This window comes from Callithrix jacchus, chromosome 20, assembly GCF_049354715.1.
Source record: "Callithrix jacchus isolate 240 chromosome 20, calJac240_pri, whole genome shotgun sequence".
Taxonomy (NCBI): domain Eukaryota; kingdom Metazoa; phylum Chordata; class Mammalia; order Primates; family Cebidae; genus Callithrix; species Callithrix jacchus.
Window position 1 is genome coordinate 34707383 of NC_133521.1, and position 16241 is coordinate 34723623.

At 44.0% G+C, this 16241-nt stretch overlaps 1 long non-coding RNA gene across 1 annotated transcript; it reads left to right on the forward strand.

The window, feature by feature from the left end:
- Positions 1 to 835: 835 nt before the first annotated feature.
- Positions 836 to 4887, forward strand: LOC144580601 (uncharacterized). The gene is made up of 4 exons (XR_013530524.1): positions 836 to 2528; positions 2775 to 2852; positions 4192 to 4295; positions 4768 to 4887. It is a non-coding gene; the product is annotated as an uncharacterized LOC144580601 (long non-coding RNA).
- Positions 4888 to 16241: the final 11354 nt, after the last annotated feature.

Consider the following 16241-nt stretch of genomic DNA (forward strand, 5'->3'; position numbering starts at 1 on the left):
CAGCACCTGCAATTCCTTGCTGTATTAGTCCAGGTTCTCTAGAGGAAAAGAACTAAAAAGATACACACACACACCACGCACACATGAGAATTTTATGGGAATTGTCTTATGTGACTAAGGCAGTTGAGAGGTCCCATGATATACCGTCTGCAAGCTGGAGAACCAGGAAAGCTGGGGTGTAATTCAGTCTGAGTTGGAAGACCTGAGAAAGAGGAGCCAGTGGTATAACTCCCAGTCTGAGCCTGAAAGGAGCACTGGTTTAAGTCCCTGGAGTCTGAAGGCCTGAGAACCAGGAGGTCTAATGTCTGAGGGCAAAAAAAAATGGATCAGTGAGTCACAGCCATGACCTGTCCAACAAGGACCTGACCTTGAGAGTCTCCCTTGGATGCTCCAGCTCAGTCCTGCAGACAGTGGCTGCACCATAGGTCTAGTATTCCTATATTCTTTAGAGTTCTCTTTTCTTGTTACTAGTCAATCCTTCATTGCTTTATCTGTTCATATTATTGCATCATTTCCCTCCCCTGATTGGACTGTAACTGATACCGTGCATAAATTCTCCAGCTCCACTGGCATTTGGCTGGAGTAAGTTTGAAGCATGCTTTGATTGATGGATTGATTGAGATGGAATCTTGCTCTGTCACCCAGGTCGGAGTATAGCGGTGCCATCTCAGCTCACTGCAACCTCCACCTCCCGAGTTCAAGCAATCCTTCTGTCTCAGCCTCCCTAGTAGCTGGGTTTACAGGCCTGAGCCACCATGCCCGGCTAATTTTTGTATTTTTAGTAGAGACAGTGGGGGTGGGAGGGGTCTCAACATGTTGGCCAGGCTGGTCTCAAACTCCTGACCTCAAGTAATCCGCCCACCTTGCCTTCCAAAGTCCTGGGATTACAGGTGTAAACCGCTGTGCCCGGTCAGGCATGCGTTTTTATGCTGGCTCCAGAGTGTCCCCAGTGGCTTGGTAAAAAAATACATCCTTGGCTGCTTTTCCTTTGTTGCTGTGGGAATGTTAAAGGAGCTGACAAGGATGAAAGATACTTGTTGACAGCCCTGGGAGTCTAGAATGAGGTGGAAGTCACAAATGTTGCAGTTGTTCAGAACGAATTCCTAGGACTATAATTAGGCCAGTGCTGGCATGGAAATAGAGATTACCTACATACTGCAAAGGGGGCTTACGCCTGAATGCGCTTGTTGATTGATTGTGAGATCGAGAGGGCTTTCCAGCAATAGAAACATACACAGAAGGTAAAAACCTTCCTATAGCTTCAAGCTGCCAAGCAGAAATTCAACTTTCTTTTTTTTTTTTTTTGAGACCAAGTCTTGCTCTGTCACCCAAGCTGGAGTGCAATGGCCCGATCTCATCTCACTGCAATCTCCACCTCCCAGATTCAAGTGATTCTCTTGACTCAGCCTCCCAAGAAGCTGGGAATATAGGCGCCTACCATCACATGCCTGGCTAGTTTTTGTATTTTTAGTAGAGACAGGGTTTCACCATGTTGGCCAGGCTGGTCTTGAACTCCTGACCTTAGGTGATCCTCCTGCCTTGACCTCCCAAAGTGCTGGGATTACAGGCTTGGCCTAACATACATATGAACAGGTTCTGTCAAAAGAACAGTTCCTTCCCTGATGTGGATCATGAAGTGGCAATTATTCTGTCTGTATTCCCAATGCAAACTAAGGATACACAAACAGACGACCATTTCTGGGTTATCTCAATGTCATAACCTTGGTTATTACAGTTGCTGTCTTGGCATCCATTGTCAGGCCTAACAATGGCCTGACATAAACTCTTTGAAAGCCAGTTGTACCCTGTAACTTTTGGCCTAGTTGAAACTTCCTCTTCCCATGTTACTGTTTGCAATATAGCCCACTTCTTCCTCATCCCACTGACCCCAAACCCAACACACCCCACAGCTGCTGACCATGATAAAACCCAGTGGCCAGCACCAGAGTCGTGTAGGTAAGTTCCCCCTTCCCACACATGTTTTCCTTAAACTAGCAATTTCACAACCTCCTGTGAAAAGCCTGAGTGAGAAAACTGGAGCCGCTAGACCCTGAGAAAGGCGTGCTCCTACCGGTCATCTGTCTCTTTCTCAGGTCATGCATTTTGGTTTCTTATTATCCTTGTGCCTCACCGGACTGGCACACCTGAACCTTACTAGGTAAGACATAAGGAGAATGGAATACTGAAATGCACGGTCCTGGGAGGCCAGGAGTGTTATCACTTACAACATGCTCTCCTAGAGAGTGGCTGTCTTGGCAGGAATAAATTGGACACAGATCAGAACCACAAAGTGTCTCTGCCAGATTTCCTGTGAGAGAGACAGCTGGCTATGGTTCAGACCCAGGCATTAGGCTGTCAATCCGTATAAAGAAGCATCATGTGAAAGACACCGTCAACACCTGGGAATACCTCCTCTGGAGCCCTAGCAGGGCCGAGCTTTATTGCCACTCTCCAGAGGCCGGAAGACCAGATTAGAGGAAGATCTCAACAGTTCAGTTATTCCTCTGAAGACAGGCTAGAGAACAAAGGTAATAACCATCAGAAATACACTTGTTGGTATGGTTTGGCTTTGTGTCGCCACCTAAATCTCATCTCGGATTGTAATCCCCACGTGTCAGGGAATGAACCTGGTGGAGGGAGGCGAATGGATCATGGGGGCGGTTTTCCCCATGCTGTTCTTGTGACAGCAAGGGAGTTCTCACGAGGTCTGATGGTTTACAAATGCCAGTTTCCCCTTCTCTGTCTCTTTCTCTCTCCTGCTGCTGCCATGTAAGAAGCACCTTGCTTCCCTTTCCCCTTCACCTTCTGCCGTGAGTGTGAGTTTCCTGAGGCCTTTCCTGCCACGCGGAACTGTGAGTCGATGAAACCTCTTTTCATTATAAATTACTCAGTCTCAGGTATTTATAGCTGTGTGTTAGTAACTGCAAGCATTGGAACCCCTGTGTATTTGCTGTGGCCCACTGATTCTGAAACCGTGCTACAATAATATCAGTGCTGTGAAGTACCCAGAATCCCCTTCAGAAGGTATAATTCACTCAGCTTAGTGTGACGCCCGGGTATATTTATTTAAAAATTTTCAGTTGGTTATGTGCAGTTGGAGTTGCAAACCATTTATCCAGAAATAAAAGAGTATCTGTTGACTAAGAGAGTGCTTCCGGAAATGTGACCCGGGAATAACAGCATCAGCGTCACCTGGGAAGTTTTTAGAAATGCAAATTATTGGGTCCCACCCCAGATCTACTGAATTAGAAACTCTGGGGGTGGAGCCCAGCAATCTGGATTTAACAAGCCTGCTAGGTGATTCTAATACCCAGATTTGAGAACTTTTAAACTATCACTAGGGAGAGTTTCCGAATTCTTCCACTTTTTGTGATGGAATAAAAATACCCTTTGGAGTCAGGAATTTCAGGTTCAAGCCTGAAATCTTCCTCACAATTAAAAGTGTGATTGAGGACAAATTATTTTGCTCTCTAATCTTCAGTTACATCACTTGTAAATTAGAAAGTCAGATAATCCCAGTTTTAATGAAGTTGTTGCAAAGATAAAATAAGATGTCGGTTCTTCTCTTTTCCTCATTAAGAGGATTATGAAATCTTTGCTTTCACAGGAATGATAAGCATAGCTGTGTTTACCCTGAATCCCAGCTAAGAATACTAAATAACTGCCAGTGTGATTTTTTTATCAGTGGCTTACGTGTTTGTCCCAAAGTGTGGGACAGATATCACTTGTGATCTACGTGGCACTGATTCTCAACAACATCAAATCACATGATAGAATGTTGTTCTCCTTTCCAATCACACGACAGAATGTTGTTATCCTTTCAAATCACACGATAGAATGTTATTCTCCTTTCCAATCACATGATAGAATGTTATTCTCCTTTCAAAAATTTCCAAAAATTGTTAATATATTTAAAAAAAACATATTGTCGGTTTAAAATGCCTGAAACACATCTCTAAACTTCTAATATCCCCTTTAAAATAAAGCTTTTGACTAGCAAATATACTTTTCTAGACCTTAATACATTTGTTTACCTTCTTTTGAAGACAAGTAGCACTAGGTTTTCAAATATGATAATAAAGATGTTTTTAAAGTAACTTTAAGTTTAAAAATGAGTTTACTGAAATAACTACTTAAAACACACTATGAAGCTGTGACCAGCATTAAAGTCACTATTTTCCATACTTCAAGGTGTGCAGCAGAAATCCCAGCCTTAAATAACTCATAATGAGGGAGAGAGGAGGCTGGTATATGGAAACTCTGAAAACAGAGATCAGAGTCAACATTCTTATGGCGTAAGTGTGAATAATTTATACGATGCTGAAATACAAGTGTTAAGGTATGAACGAGTTAGCAGAGGTTCTTGTGAAACAGATCTTGAGGGTTTAGATGACATTGCACGAGAATGTTTAATAACTCTTTAAAACCAGTTTTTGTACCTTAAACACATTGATAGAACTCTAGTATGCAGAACAAGGAGACCATGATTGTGCCAGCTTGTCCCGCTCAGGGCATTTTAAAAAACTCTGAAAATCTCAGTTTGAGTCGAATATTAACAAAACAAAGCCCATTCAGATGGAGGAAGCAGCTACTATGATAAAGGTTTTGAAGTGTAGATTACAAGAGCTAAGGCTGAAGGATTTAAAAATATTTATTCAGACGAAGAGATACCTGAGTACCAAATATCACCTTTGTACTTCTGAGCATGTATCATGGGATAAAGGAACCAGAGAGACCAATGAGTTGCTAACAGACACCGCTGTCCAGCACTAGAATCGGCAGCCACATTGAACAGGGCAAGCTCCATGACCAGAAGTGATCCTCCAGGGAAAGCAGCAGGTATCGAGCGTGTCGGCACCAATGCGGATGATGGCTGGGATGTTCAGGTAAAGGCCTGGTTCAAGTACACGTGTGAGTTGGGGTGAGGGGAGTGTAGAAAGGGAATTCATATGTGGGAACTGCCTGTTGTGTTACCGACTCTTCCTAGTACTTTGAGTCATCCTCTTACCCATGAAGGGGCTGAGGCTCTGAGAAGTTTTGCAGCCTTCTGTAGTTCTCACAACTAAAACTCCATTTATTTATTTATTTATATGATGGCATCTCACTCTTTCACGCAGGGTGGAGTGTGGTGGCACGATCTCCACTAACTACAGCCTCTGTCTCCCAGGTTCAAGCGGTTCTCCTGCCTCAGTCTCCCAAGTAGCTGGAATGACAGCCACCCACCACCACACCCAGCTAATTTTTCTATTTTTATTAGAGACGGGGTTTCACCATGTCGGCCGGGCTGCTCTTGAACTCCTCACTTCAGGTGATCCACCTATCTTGGCCTCCCAAAGTGCCAGGATTACAGGTGCGAGCCACCGCGCCTGGCTAATACTCCACTTAAACTCGAGTCTATTGATCTTCCCAACCATTGCTGCGTTGCTGCGCTTTATTCTGAAATCTGTGCCCTGCCAGCTCTGAATTGTTATTGCTTCCTCGAGGGTTGTAAACCAGACAGGAGCCATGAAAGTCTGTTTCATGAATGGGTGCTTTTTACAGTCTCTGGCTGAAGTCATCAGCAGCCAGTGTGGGAGAGAGAGCTTGAGGTTCCTGTGGCCAAACCCAGTGCTGGCTCAAGCCCCCTGCTCCAGGACACCTGATGGAGAACATCTGTACCGAAATGCTGTCAATCAGGGTGAATGTTGCACTGTACCATTTGGATCCCACTTTGGGAACAGAGGGCTTATTTCTGCAGCTGCTAGCAGTGCTGCTGCTGCTGGAAAGCTGTCCTCAGTGTCAGTCCCCTGCAGAAACGCCCTCAGCAAAAAAGTCAACTCCATTAAAGTTCTGCCTCCTCCTGGGGCAGACCATATGCAATAACCAATTGGCTTGGAAGTGTGAAAAAGCCCATGGGTCATGAAGACCTGACCCTCTTGGCTGAACATGTGGCAGCTTGGAAGGGCCAGCCCATGTTTAGAACTCCCCATGAAGGTGGTTGTTGCTCTCATTGAGATTTGTCCCGCTGCTCAATCCTGCTTCCTGTCTTTCCCTTTCTTTCTCTTCCATGGGAGTTGGTCCCAAGAGCAGTTACTAATCGACATTCAGAATGCTGATCTCTATCTATTTCAGAGTCAGCTTCAGCAGTCAGCCGCATAATCTCAGCTCAGCATCTTCCCACGTGGTTTGTCTTCTGTTTCAATTGTACAAATAAGTACGAAATCTGGTTACTGCACTGCACTCATTCATTTATTCTTTCATTCAACACGTACTTAACTACCAGCCACATGCCAGCGAGTGCACTAGGGCCCTACTAGAACTACTGTAATGAAAGAGGATTCTATTCTAGCCCTCAAGGAGCTAACAGGGAAGAAAGACAATCAGCAAATAATTACATAGAGAATGATGTGATGACTTTATGAAAGTGTTTTGAAGAGCTGCAGGGCACTACCAGTGAGACTACAGGAGTCTTCTAGTTCAGAGAAATCATAAGATCCTCCGAACATGGTGACATTTAATCTGAGACCTAAAGACTAAGGGAGGAGAGTATATGGTGGGAGGTGGGGGGATTCTAAACAGAAGAAATAGCATTAGGCAGAAAGGATATTCGTATATTTGAGAAAAAGAAGAGCCTGATTGGAAACCACATAGTGAAAAAAAAAAACGGAAAATGAGGCTTGCACAGATACTATAGGGGCTTGTCAATTTTTTGGTACAGTTATATGCATTAAATAGTTTTATGATGTGACTTGGACTGATGTCGTTTCACATTATTTAATTCTACCAAGATCTGTGTGCATTATTTGCCATCCCCACCCCACCCCCAGCCTTTTTTTTTTTTTTGAGATTGAGTTTTGCTCTTACTGCCCAGGCTGGAATGTAGTGGTGCCATCTCAGCTCATTGCAACTTCCGCCTCCCGTTTTTTTTGTGTGTGTGGTGGCAGGTGCCTGTACTCCCAGCTACTCGGGAGGCTGAGGCAGGAGAATGCCTTGATTAGCCAGGCATGGTGGTATGTGCCTTTAATCCCAGCTACTTGGGAGGCTGAGGCAGGAGAACTGCTTGAACCCAGGAAAAGGGTTTTCATATATGATAATAAAAAATTAGCTAGCACACCTGGCTAATTTTTGTATTTTTATTAGATAAGGGGTTTCACCATGTTGGCCAGGCTGGTCTGTAACTCCTGACCTCAGGTAATCTACTCCCCGCCACCCCCACTCAGCCTCCCAAAGTGCTGGGATTACAGGCGTAAACCACTGCGCCTGGCCTTTTCCCCCATTTTTTAATAGGTGGGTAAGGAAACATAATTTCTGAGAGATTGTGTGTTTTGTTCAAGGTCAAAAAGCAGCTCAAAGAAGCCAAATGAGGCCCATCTGGATCCAAAATCTGTGTACCTAGTACTAAATCATGTGAGAGTCCTCTGACTGTCATTAGGGGATGACATTTTCCATTTGAGTCAATGGAAGCTCTAGCTTTACAGAGTAATGACCTTTACTTTTCATTCCTTAGAGCCTGAGGGCCCTTGAATGGTTGATTTCTACCCAAATGAAGCTGAAAAACAATCACCAAAATGTACTAATGACCTCCGTGCTATAACACTGTTCAGGAGCTAGACCATGGCCAGAGTTCTCTAACAAATCCTACATCATCCATTTCCAATTCGTAAATTGATGGCTCCTTAGCTCTGATACGTCACTTTTGAAATTCCAAAGCCCCGACTGGTCACAGTGGCTCATGCCTGTAATCCCAGCACTTTCGGAGGCTGAGGCAGGTGGATCATGAGGTCAGGAGATTGAGACCATCCTGGCTAACACAGTGAAATCTCATCTCTACTAAAAATACAAACAAATTAGCTGGACGTGGTGGCGTGTGCCTGTAGTCCCAGTTACTTGGGAGGCTGAGGCAGGAGAATCACTTGAACCCGAGAAGCAGAGATTGCAGTGAGTTGAGATCACACCACTACACTCCAGCCAAGGTGACAGAGTGAGACTCCATCTAAAAAAAAAAAAAAAAGTCCAAATGCCCTTTTCCACAAAAGGGTTCACAAATTACTGGCTTCCTATCACCCTTCATGGTCCTTCGTTCATTTTTCTGAAGTAGGATTGCCATTAGAATGGTTCGCTAAAGCTCTTTCATTCCAGATATTGCCTAGGTGTCCTGATGTGAAAAAAATTGGTATTTTATTGTGGTTCTTTCAGTTTGCATTGCAAAGACAAGTATTTTTGAAAATTTGAAATAGAACTTGTAATGCTGTATGAAATTCCTAGTGATTGTCTGCTCACGTCTGCCAGCTGTGATCTCACGTCCATCTTTGCCTTTTCCTGAGTGCCGCCATCCTAGCTCAGATCGGCATTGCCACTTGCACAGCTACAGGAGAACTTCATTTCCCACTCTGCCTCTAGTCTTGTTCATTTCCATTTATCAATCTCATTGTAGTCAGAACTAATTCACTCGTAGCTCTTTACTACTCTGATTTCCCATGAACTACAGGGTCAAATGCAAAAACCTTATTCCAGAGTGCAAGGCCCTTTCTAATGGTCTTATATGAACCTGCCTTTGCAACCATACATCCACTATTACCTCCCACCTCTCTGGACCCCTGCCTGTCACCTTCAACTCATGCAAGGCAAGATTTCTTTTCGAGTGTGACCTTCTTCCCTGCATGGTGTTTACTCTGATTGTATTTTATCTTCAAACACCAGAATTTATTCAGTTTTTAAGTGCCCATTCATCATGTAGCCTTCCTTGTTTTTTCCGAGAGCAGCCTCTATTTCCTCTGTGTTTCATTATCAAGCTACTTGAACCATTGCTAGATGAAGTATGATCACTGATGTTACACACCTTTATGTGCTTGCTGAGAGCTTACAATCTAACTAGGGGATGCGGTTGTACCTTATCAATTTTCATAGTGTCTCACAGAATAATATGACAAGTTACTGAGTAATTGCTGCAAGAGGAGAACACTGTTGGAGCCTCTAACCAACTCATTATGACTTTTAAAAAATCATCTCCTCTACCAACAGCACTACATGATGCTATCACTCCCAACAGTCATGTCATCAAAAGTAATCTTGCTCAGCTCACTTGCAGGCATCCAAAGGTTTCAGAATTTAAAAATAAAATGTAATCACTCATGCTTAGTGGCAGGCCCTCTGCTCAATGTTATTACATAAAATCATGCAAGCATGGTTTTTTCCCATTGTGTCATTATAGGTCTTCTAGACATTAAAAGAATAATAAAGGGATGTGTGTGTGATAAACAACTTTGGAGAGCAAATTAAAATATTTAGATGAAAGCAATAAATTTCTTCAAATATACAGATCCTCTAAACGGATGCAAGAGGAAATAGAAAATCTGAATAGCTCTATTCAGTTATTTGGAAAAAGTTAAAATTAGGTCCATGTTTCACCATCCACCACAAGAACAAATCAATAAAGGATCTAATGTAAAACACAAAAGCTTCAAGTGCTAGAAGGAATCACAGGTGAATTTCTCTTTACTCTGATATAGGAAAAGGCTTTCTGGCTATGACTCAAAGCCCAGAGGTGCTAACTTTGAGTACATAAAAAAAATGCATGAAAAGAAATACCATAAATGTTCAAAAATATGTCCCCGATATTATGGATAAGATTTAATATCTGTAATATATAAAGAACTCTTGAAAGAATAAATTTCAGAAATAAAGATTCTTTAAAACATTACTTATGCAGAATTATAAATATGTAAGAATAACAGTGAAATGACAAAAAGAAAATAAACTGGAAATTGTATAGTAGTAATGAAGTAATGACAATTGCTACTTTTTTCCTTTTTCCTACTTCTCTGTGTTTTTGAAATACCTTAAGTACATATTTCTTTTATAAGCAAGCAGATGTTACAATAGAAAATGTGAAAAGATACAGAGATACTACTATGGGCTCACTAAAGTGTAAACATCTTAAAACACACTGAGGGGAGGATGTAAAAGAACCAGAACACTCAAACATTGCTGCTAGAAGGACAAAGTGGTGCACTTTGAAAAACTGGTAGTTTCTTCTAAATGTAAACACACATTTACTGTATGATTCAGAAATTCCCCTCCCCGTATTTACCTAAGCAAAATGAAAATACATAGTTTCATTAAAAAGTTTATGTAAATATTCATAGAACTTTTTATTCATAGTTGCCCCAAACCAGAAACAACCATGACCGTTAGAGTTTGAAATTAACATGCACCACTTTCAGGCCGTTATCATAACCACAAAGATAACAGGAAAATCAGCAGGTAAATACTTTGATATACCTAATTTCTTTGGGAAAAAAAACAAAACAGGATGTTTTTCTGATGTCTGTTTATTGGAGACAAGCAAGTAATGGTTACTCTCATTATGGCCTCAGACAAGAAACAAAGCCAATCAGAAATGAAGACATCCAAATCCTTCTATATTTTTGCCCAAATCTTAAGCCACAGAGTAAATAAGATTCTCGGGTATGGATGAAAATAGGGCTACTCTGTCAAAAGTAGAGTGGAAAAAAGAGATGCTTCCTCCCAGCTGAGAAAGCGCTTCCTCTGGGTGGGGAAGGTAGTGAGGGAGGAGAGAAGTCTGGTGGTCTGTGACCCTGGATTTGGAGGAGGAGTCTCAGGTTTATGTAGTGTTTTCAAAGTAGTCGCAGGATTGAAAGAGTTGAAAGAGAGCTGCCCAGTGATACAAACAAGGGATTGGCAAAGAGGTCTCCTGCTCTGCCCCACGCCCCCCACCCTGAGCACACCTTGAAAGTGGCCAAGGACCTCTTGAAAGGTCCGGAATTCACAGATGTCTCAAAGATCACCTGGTAGAATAGATGGCCAAGAACCAAATGAGCCTCAGTGAACCCTCACACTGTAACTTCTAACATCTCCCTTAGAGGTGATGTCAGAGGCGCTTGAACCAGAGCGACTCCATCTTGAATAGGGGCTGGGTAAAATAAGGCTGAGACCTGCTGGGCTGTATTCCCAGGAATTAGATATTTTAAGTCACAGCATGAGCTACGAGGTCAAAGATCACAAACACCTGGCTGATAAAACAGCTTGCAGTAAAGAGGTGGCTTTTCCCACCAAAACCAAGATGACCGTGAAAGTGTGGTCATCCTCACTGCTCATCATATGCTAATTATAATGCATTGCCATACTAAAACACACTCCCTCCAGTGCCATAACAGTTAACACACGTCATGGAGCAATGTCAGGGAGTTAGCCTATACAGACTAAAACGGGGAGGATCCCTCAGTTCTGGGCACGGCCTACACGTTTCCTGCAAAACTCATCAATAATCCACCCCTTGTTTAGCGTGCAATTAAGAAGCAACACCAAGTACAAGCAGCTGAGCAGCCCAAGCCGCTGCTCTGTCTGTGGAATGGCCATTCTTTATTCCTTTACTTTCCTAATAAACTCGCTTTTACTTTATGGATTCACCTCTAATTCTTTCCGGCGCGAGATCCAAGAACCCTCTCTTGGGGTCTGGATCAGGATTCCTTTCTGGTAACGCTTGGAGCATATAATTACCACCCACCTGTAAAGATGTGGGCCCCCCAAAATAAGTTCGTTGTAGAAATAGAAGGTAATACGGTTAGGATTTGTGTTCCCACCCAAATGTGCAATGTCGAATTGGAGGAGAGGTCTGGTGGGAGGTGATTGGTTCTTGGGGCTGAGCGTCCCCCTTGCGTCTCTCCTGATAGGGAGTTCTCAGGCGATGTACTCCTTTAAACGTGCGTGGCACCTCCCACTTCTCACTCTCCTTCCTGTTCCGCCCTGGTGAAGTTTCTCAGTAGGACGATGCTTGTTTCTCCTGCGCCTTCTGCCATTTTAAGTTTCCTGGAGCCTGCCAGCCGTGCTTCCAGTTAAGTCTGCGGAACTGTGAGTCAGTTAAACCTCTTTTCTTCATAAGTTACCTAGTCTCAGGTAGTTCCTTATAACAGTGGGAGAACGGACTAATACAAATGGTGTAGCTTTTTTTCACACGTGGTAGACTGAAATTCATATTGTCTGCGTATGCATGGCAGGTGTCTTCGTTTTAACCTTGAAGGACATTTGAGGAATAATGTGCACTTGATTCCCTTGTGAAGTCAGGACGAGGAGACAAGACTTTTTCTTCGTTTCGTGCCATTCCCTTTAAGTTAATATATGTTAAGACTTAAAATAATTTTTTAAAAAGCCAAAAGGGGAGAGGATTATGAATTGCTTTTGGTTTTAGTGTTTATGTGTTTAATTTGTTCTGTACTCACAAAGCCAAGTGAAAAATTTCTAATAGATGTTTGGGTGTGTGGCTTTAAGTGGCTTCTATTTTGTAAGGTTTCTGTGAGGTTAAACAGTAAATATGACAATATATGTTACTTTAGAATACATATTTTTTTCCATGCACGAATAACTGAAAAATTACTTTCTGGTAAAGTTGCTTAATTCCTGCCACTGACAATGTCTTCACATAATTTGCTTCAGAATCATGCAGGCCTCATGTAGGGACTTCAAAGACCAGAAAGAACGAAGCAGCACAGGGTGGTTTGTGAAGGGCAGCAGGGTGGGCTCCGTGGCTCACACCTATAATCCCAGCACTTTTGGAGGTTGATACCGGAGAATCACTTAGGGCTGGGAGTTTGAGACCAGCCTAGGCAACATAGGGAGACCGCCAACCCCGCCCCCCATCTCTACAAAATACATTTTTTAAATTAGCTGGGCGTGGTGGTGCACGCTTGTGTTCTCAGCTACTCAAGAGGCTGAGGCCAGTGGATCCCTTGAGCCCAGGGAGGCCCAGGCTGCAGTGAGCCGTGATTCTGCCACTGCACTCCAGCTTGGGTGACAGAGCAAGACCCTGTCTCAAAAAAACAAACAAAATCGCAAAACAACAGCAACCCCCCCCCCCCGCCCCCGCCCGCCCCAAACACCTAAAGTGCAGTGGCAAAGATTTGTGTAGGGGAAGGCAGGCCCAGAGGATGTTTTAAAGTCATCGGGGTCTACTGACAGCCAGCTTATCTTTCCTGTGTATTTTCATCCCTTCCAAAAGTGGACCCTGGGAATGCAGGTGAAAGAGGCCCAGTCCTTGCGGTTTCCAGGCTAGAACGCTGAAAGTTCTGGAAATTTGCTGAATGCGCCTCTCACCAGGAGATGGCAGCTTCTGCCTAAAGATGCTCCAAGCGGCCCCGACCGCCTCGCGACGCCATGCAATATGCTCAGGGAACACCAGAGGGCGCCAAGGCTTCGCAGCTGGGCGCTGAGCCGGGCTGGCTCCGAGGCTTTCTTTGCAGAGTGCCCTGTTGCTATCCACGTAGGTATGACTACTTTGCATAGACACACACTGCCCCACACAAGACTTCCAAGTTGAGAGAAGGTCACTGAGCCACCCATTCCAAGGCTCAGAGGGAGCTGCCATCTTTTTAGCACCTCTTTTATACTTAAGCCACCGCGGGAAGAAGCAAATAACTGAGAGGAGTTGGATGCATGATTCGGTATACTCAGCACTGTGGCCACGGATGCACACACTAAAAGATCATCTCTAACCACATAGAGAGATGTGTAGGTTAACATCAGGAGAAAGTAACTTTATGCTTTATCCCTCTGCCTTAATACTCTGAGGTGACTGATTTACCTACCAGATGGTAGAAAAGAGATGCAATCCCAAATTTGGCTAATTCTAAACCCTCCCTTCTTGTTAAAGACCTGGCTGGCTTCCCCTGCAATGCTGGAATAAGAGAAAATTCATTCGAAATGAAATTCAGTGTCACTTGTAATTTTTTTTTTTTTCTAGACAGGGTCTTGCTCTGTTGCCCAGGCTAGAGTGCGGTGGCACAATTTTTGGCTCACTGCAGCCTCGACCTCCTGCATTCCAGCAATCCTCCTGCCTCAACCCCCAAGTAGCTGGGACCACAGGCACACACCAGCATGCCCAGCTAATTTTTAGTTATTTTGGAGAGACAGGGTCTCACCATGTTACCCATGCTGGTCACAGACTCCTGGGCTCAAGTGATTGCCTGACTAACCCTCCCAAAGTGCTGGAATTACAGGTGTGAACCCCCGTGCTTGGCCTTTTTCCCCTCCCCCCAAACAGATCAGCATTGAACTAAATAATGTTTACTAACTGCTAAATAGAAGTGTGTCTACCAAAAGCAAATTCTGGTTAAGTGAAATGTAATATGGAATTCTGGCCTAGTGTAGATTATCAGGAGCATTGCATAATACAGTCCTTTGTAATCACCATAACACCTAGAAAGCCCAATTACCATATACATTCTAAAACAAGGCTAAGGCCTCACAGCTGTAATCCCATCACTTTAGGAGGCTGAGGCAAGTGGATGGCTTCAGGCCAGGAGTTTGAGACCAGCCTGGGCAACATATGAAGACCCTGTCTCTTCGAAACTTAAATTGGCGGGGCATGGTGATACATGCCTGTAGTCCCAGTTATTTGGGAAGTGGAGGCAGAAGCTAGAGGATTGCTTGGGCCCAGAGGAGGTTGAGGCTATAGTGAGACCAGACTCTGTCACTGCACTCCAGTCTGGGCAACAGAGTGATAAAATAGAACAAGAGAAAATGAAAAATGCTGTGCTTGTTCCCTAAAGTGTTAATAAGTAAAACAAAGTGCATAGTCTTCGGTCGAGCTGAGGCGTGAATGAGTGCTGACGCAGGGATCTTTTTCACATGGGCTAGAACTAGCTGCAAGGCCTTTATAATCAGCAAAGTGACGCTACCTGGTAAATCAGCATGAACTTAAAGTGACATTGGCAAAAGAAAAAAGTTCTAAGCCATGAATGCAACAATTTTTCTCTACTCTGCCTTGGTCAGACCACTCTTGGTGGTGCTTTTTGTTGCTACACTTCGAAGGCGTTTTGAGCAAGTGAAAAATCGTCAGGAGAAATGAGTCTGGATGGTTAAGTGCTACGCCAGGCGTGAAGTTCCCAGGGCCCTCAGCTGGTTTTCATACTGTAGGCTGAAGAAGAGGTGACTTAAGGAGAACGTTGCACCTGTATTCAAATACACAAATTGGGGAGGTTTGAAGGGCTCTTAGCCATCAGGTGTAGACAGAGGAACAGAAGATAGACACAGAGGCAGAGTGTATATCATTTAAGGAGAAACATTGTCACACACAGCATGATCTTATAGTGACAGAGGTAGCGTAGTGAAGGGATCCATAAACCCGTGAAGGACTGATGAGATATTAACAAATAAGCAGAAAATTCTTCCCATGGATGACCTGTGCTAGATGCTTTGAGTATGATAGTGAGTGAGGCAGGCTCTGTCCTTACTGAGACTTCGATCTGGTGGGAAAACAGGCATTACAAGCATAGGTACCTGAAATGTGAACAGGGGACGTCAGAGAATTCCCAGGGGAAGTTGTCTAATCTCTGAACTGAATAGTCAGTGAACAGGAGTGAGTTGAGAGTGGGAGAGGCCGGGCGCAGTGTCTCACGCCTGTAATTCCAGCACTTTGGGAGGCCGAGGTGGGTGGATCACAAGGTCAAGAGATCGAGACCATCCTGGTCAACGTGGTGAAACCCCGTCTCTACTCAAAATGCAAAAAAAATTAGCTGGGCACGGTGGCGTATGCCTGTAATCCCAGCTACTCAGGAGGCTGAGGCAGGAGAATTGCCTGAACCCAGGAGGCGGAGGTTGCGGTGAGCCGAGATCGCACCATTGCACTCCAGCCTGGGTAATAAGAGCGAAACTCCGTCTCAAAAAAAAAAAGAGAGTGGGAGAAAGGATTTTCCTTATGGGAGTAATGTGCCTTCTTAAACACAAAGGTATCTGTGACTTCCTATACACATGTGACCTCCCCAAAACACCAAGATAAATGTCATAACAAACTATCCCAAAGTGTTGTGATTGAAAACCACCACCATGTATTTGCTGATGATTCTGAAGCTTGGGCTGGTCTTAGCTGGTTGGTTCCTGTCTTGGGTCACCTGGGGCCCCCTCATAGGGCTGCCATAGTACATTAGACCTACTAGGGTAGATGGTCCAGATTGGCCTCGTGTTTCTGGCAGTGGCTGCTGGCATTTTGTGGGTCACCTTCATTCTTCTCCACCTGGCCTCTTATCCACCAGTAGACTAGACAGTTTCTTTATCTCATTGTCTCAGGGGAGCATTTCAAAAGGGCAAAGGAGGGTGTTTTGAGGCATTTGGGGGCCTGGGTCATAGAACTCGCATACATGCATGCAGATCACTTGAGCTCAGGAGTTCAAGAGCAGCCTGGCCAACAGGGCAAAACCCCGTCTCTACTAAGAAATACAAAAATTAGCCAGGTGTGGTGGCGCTTACCT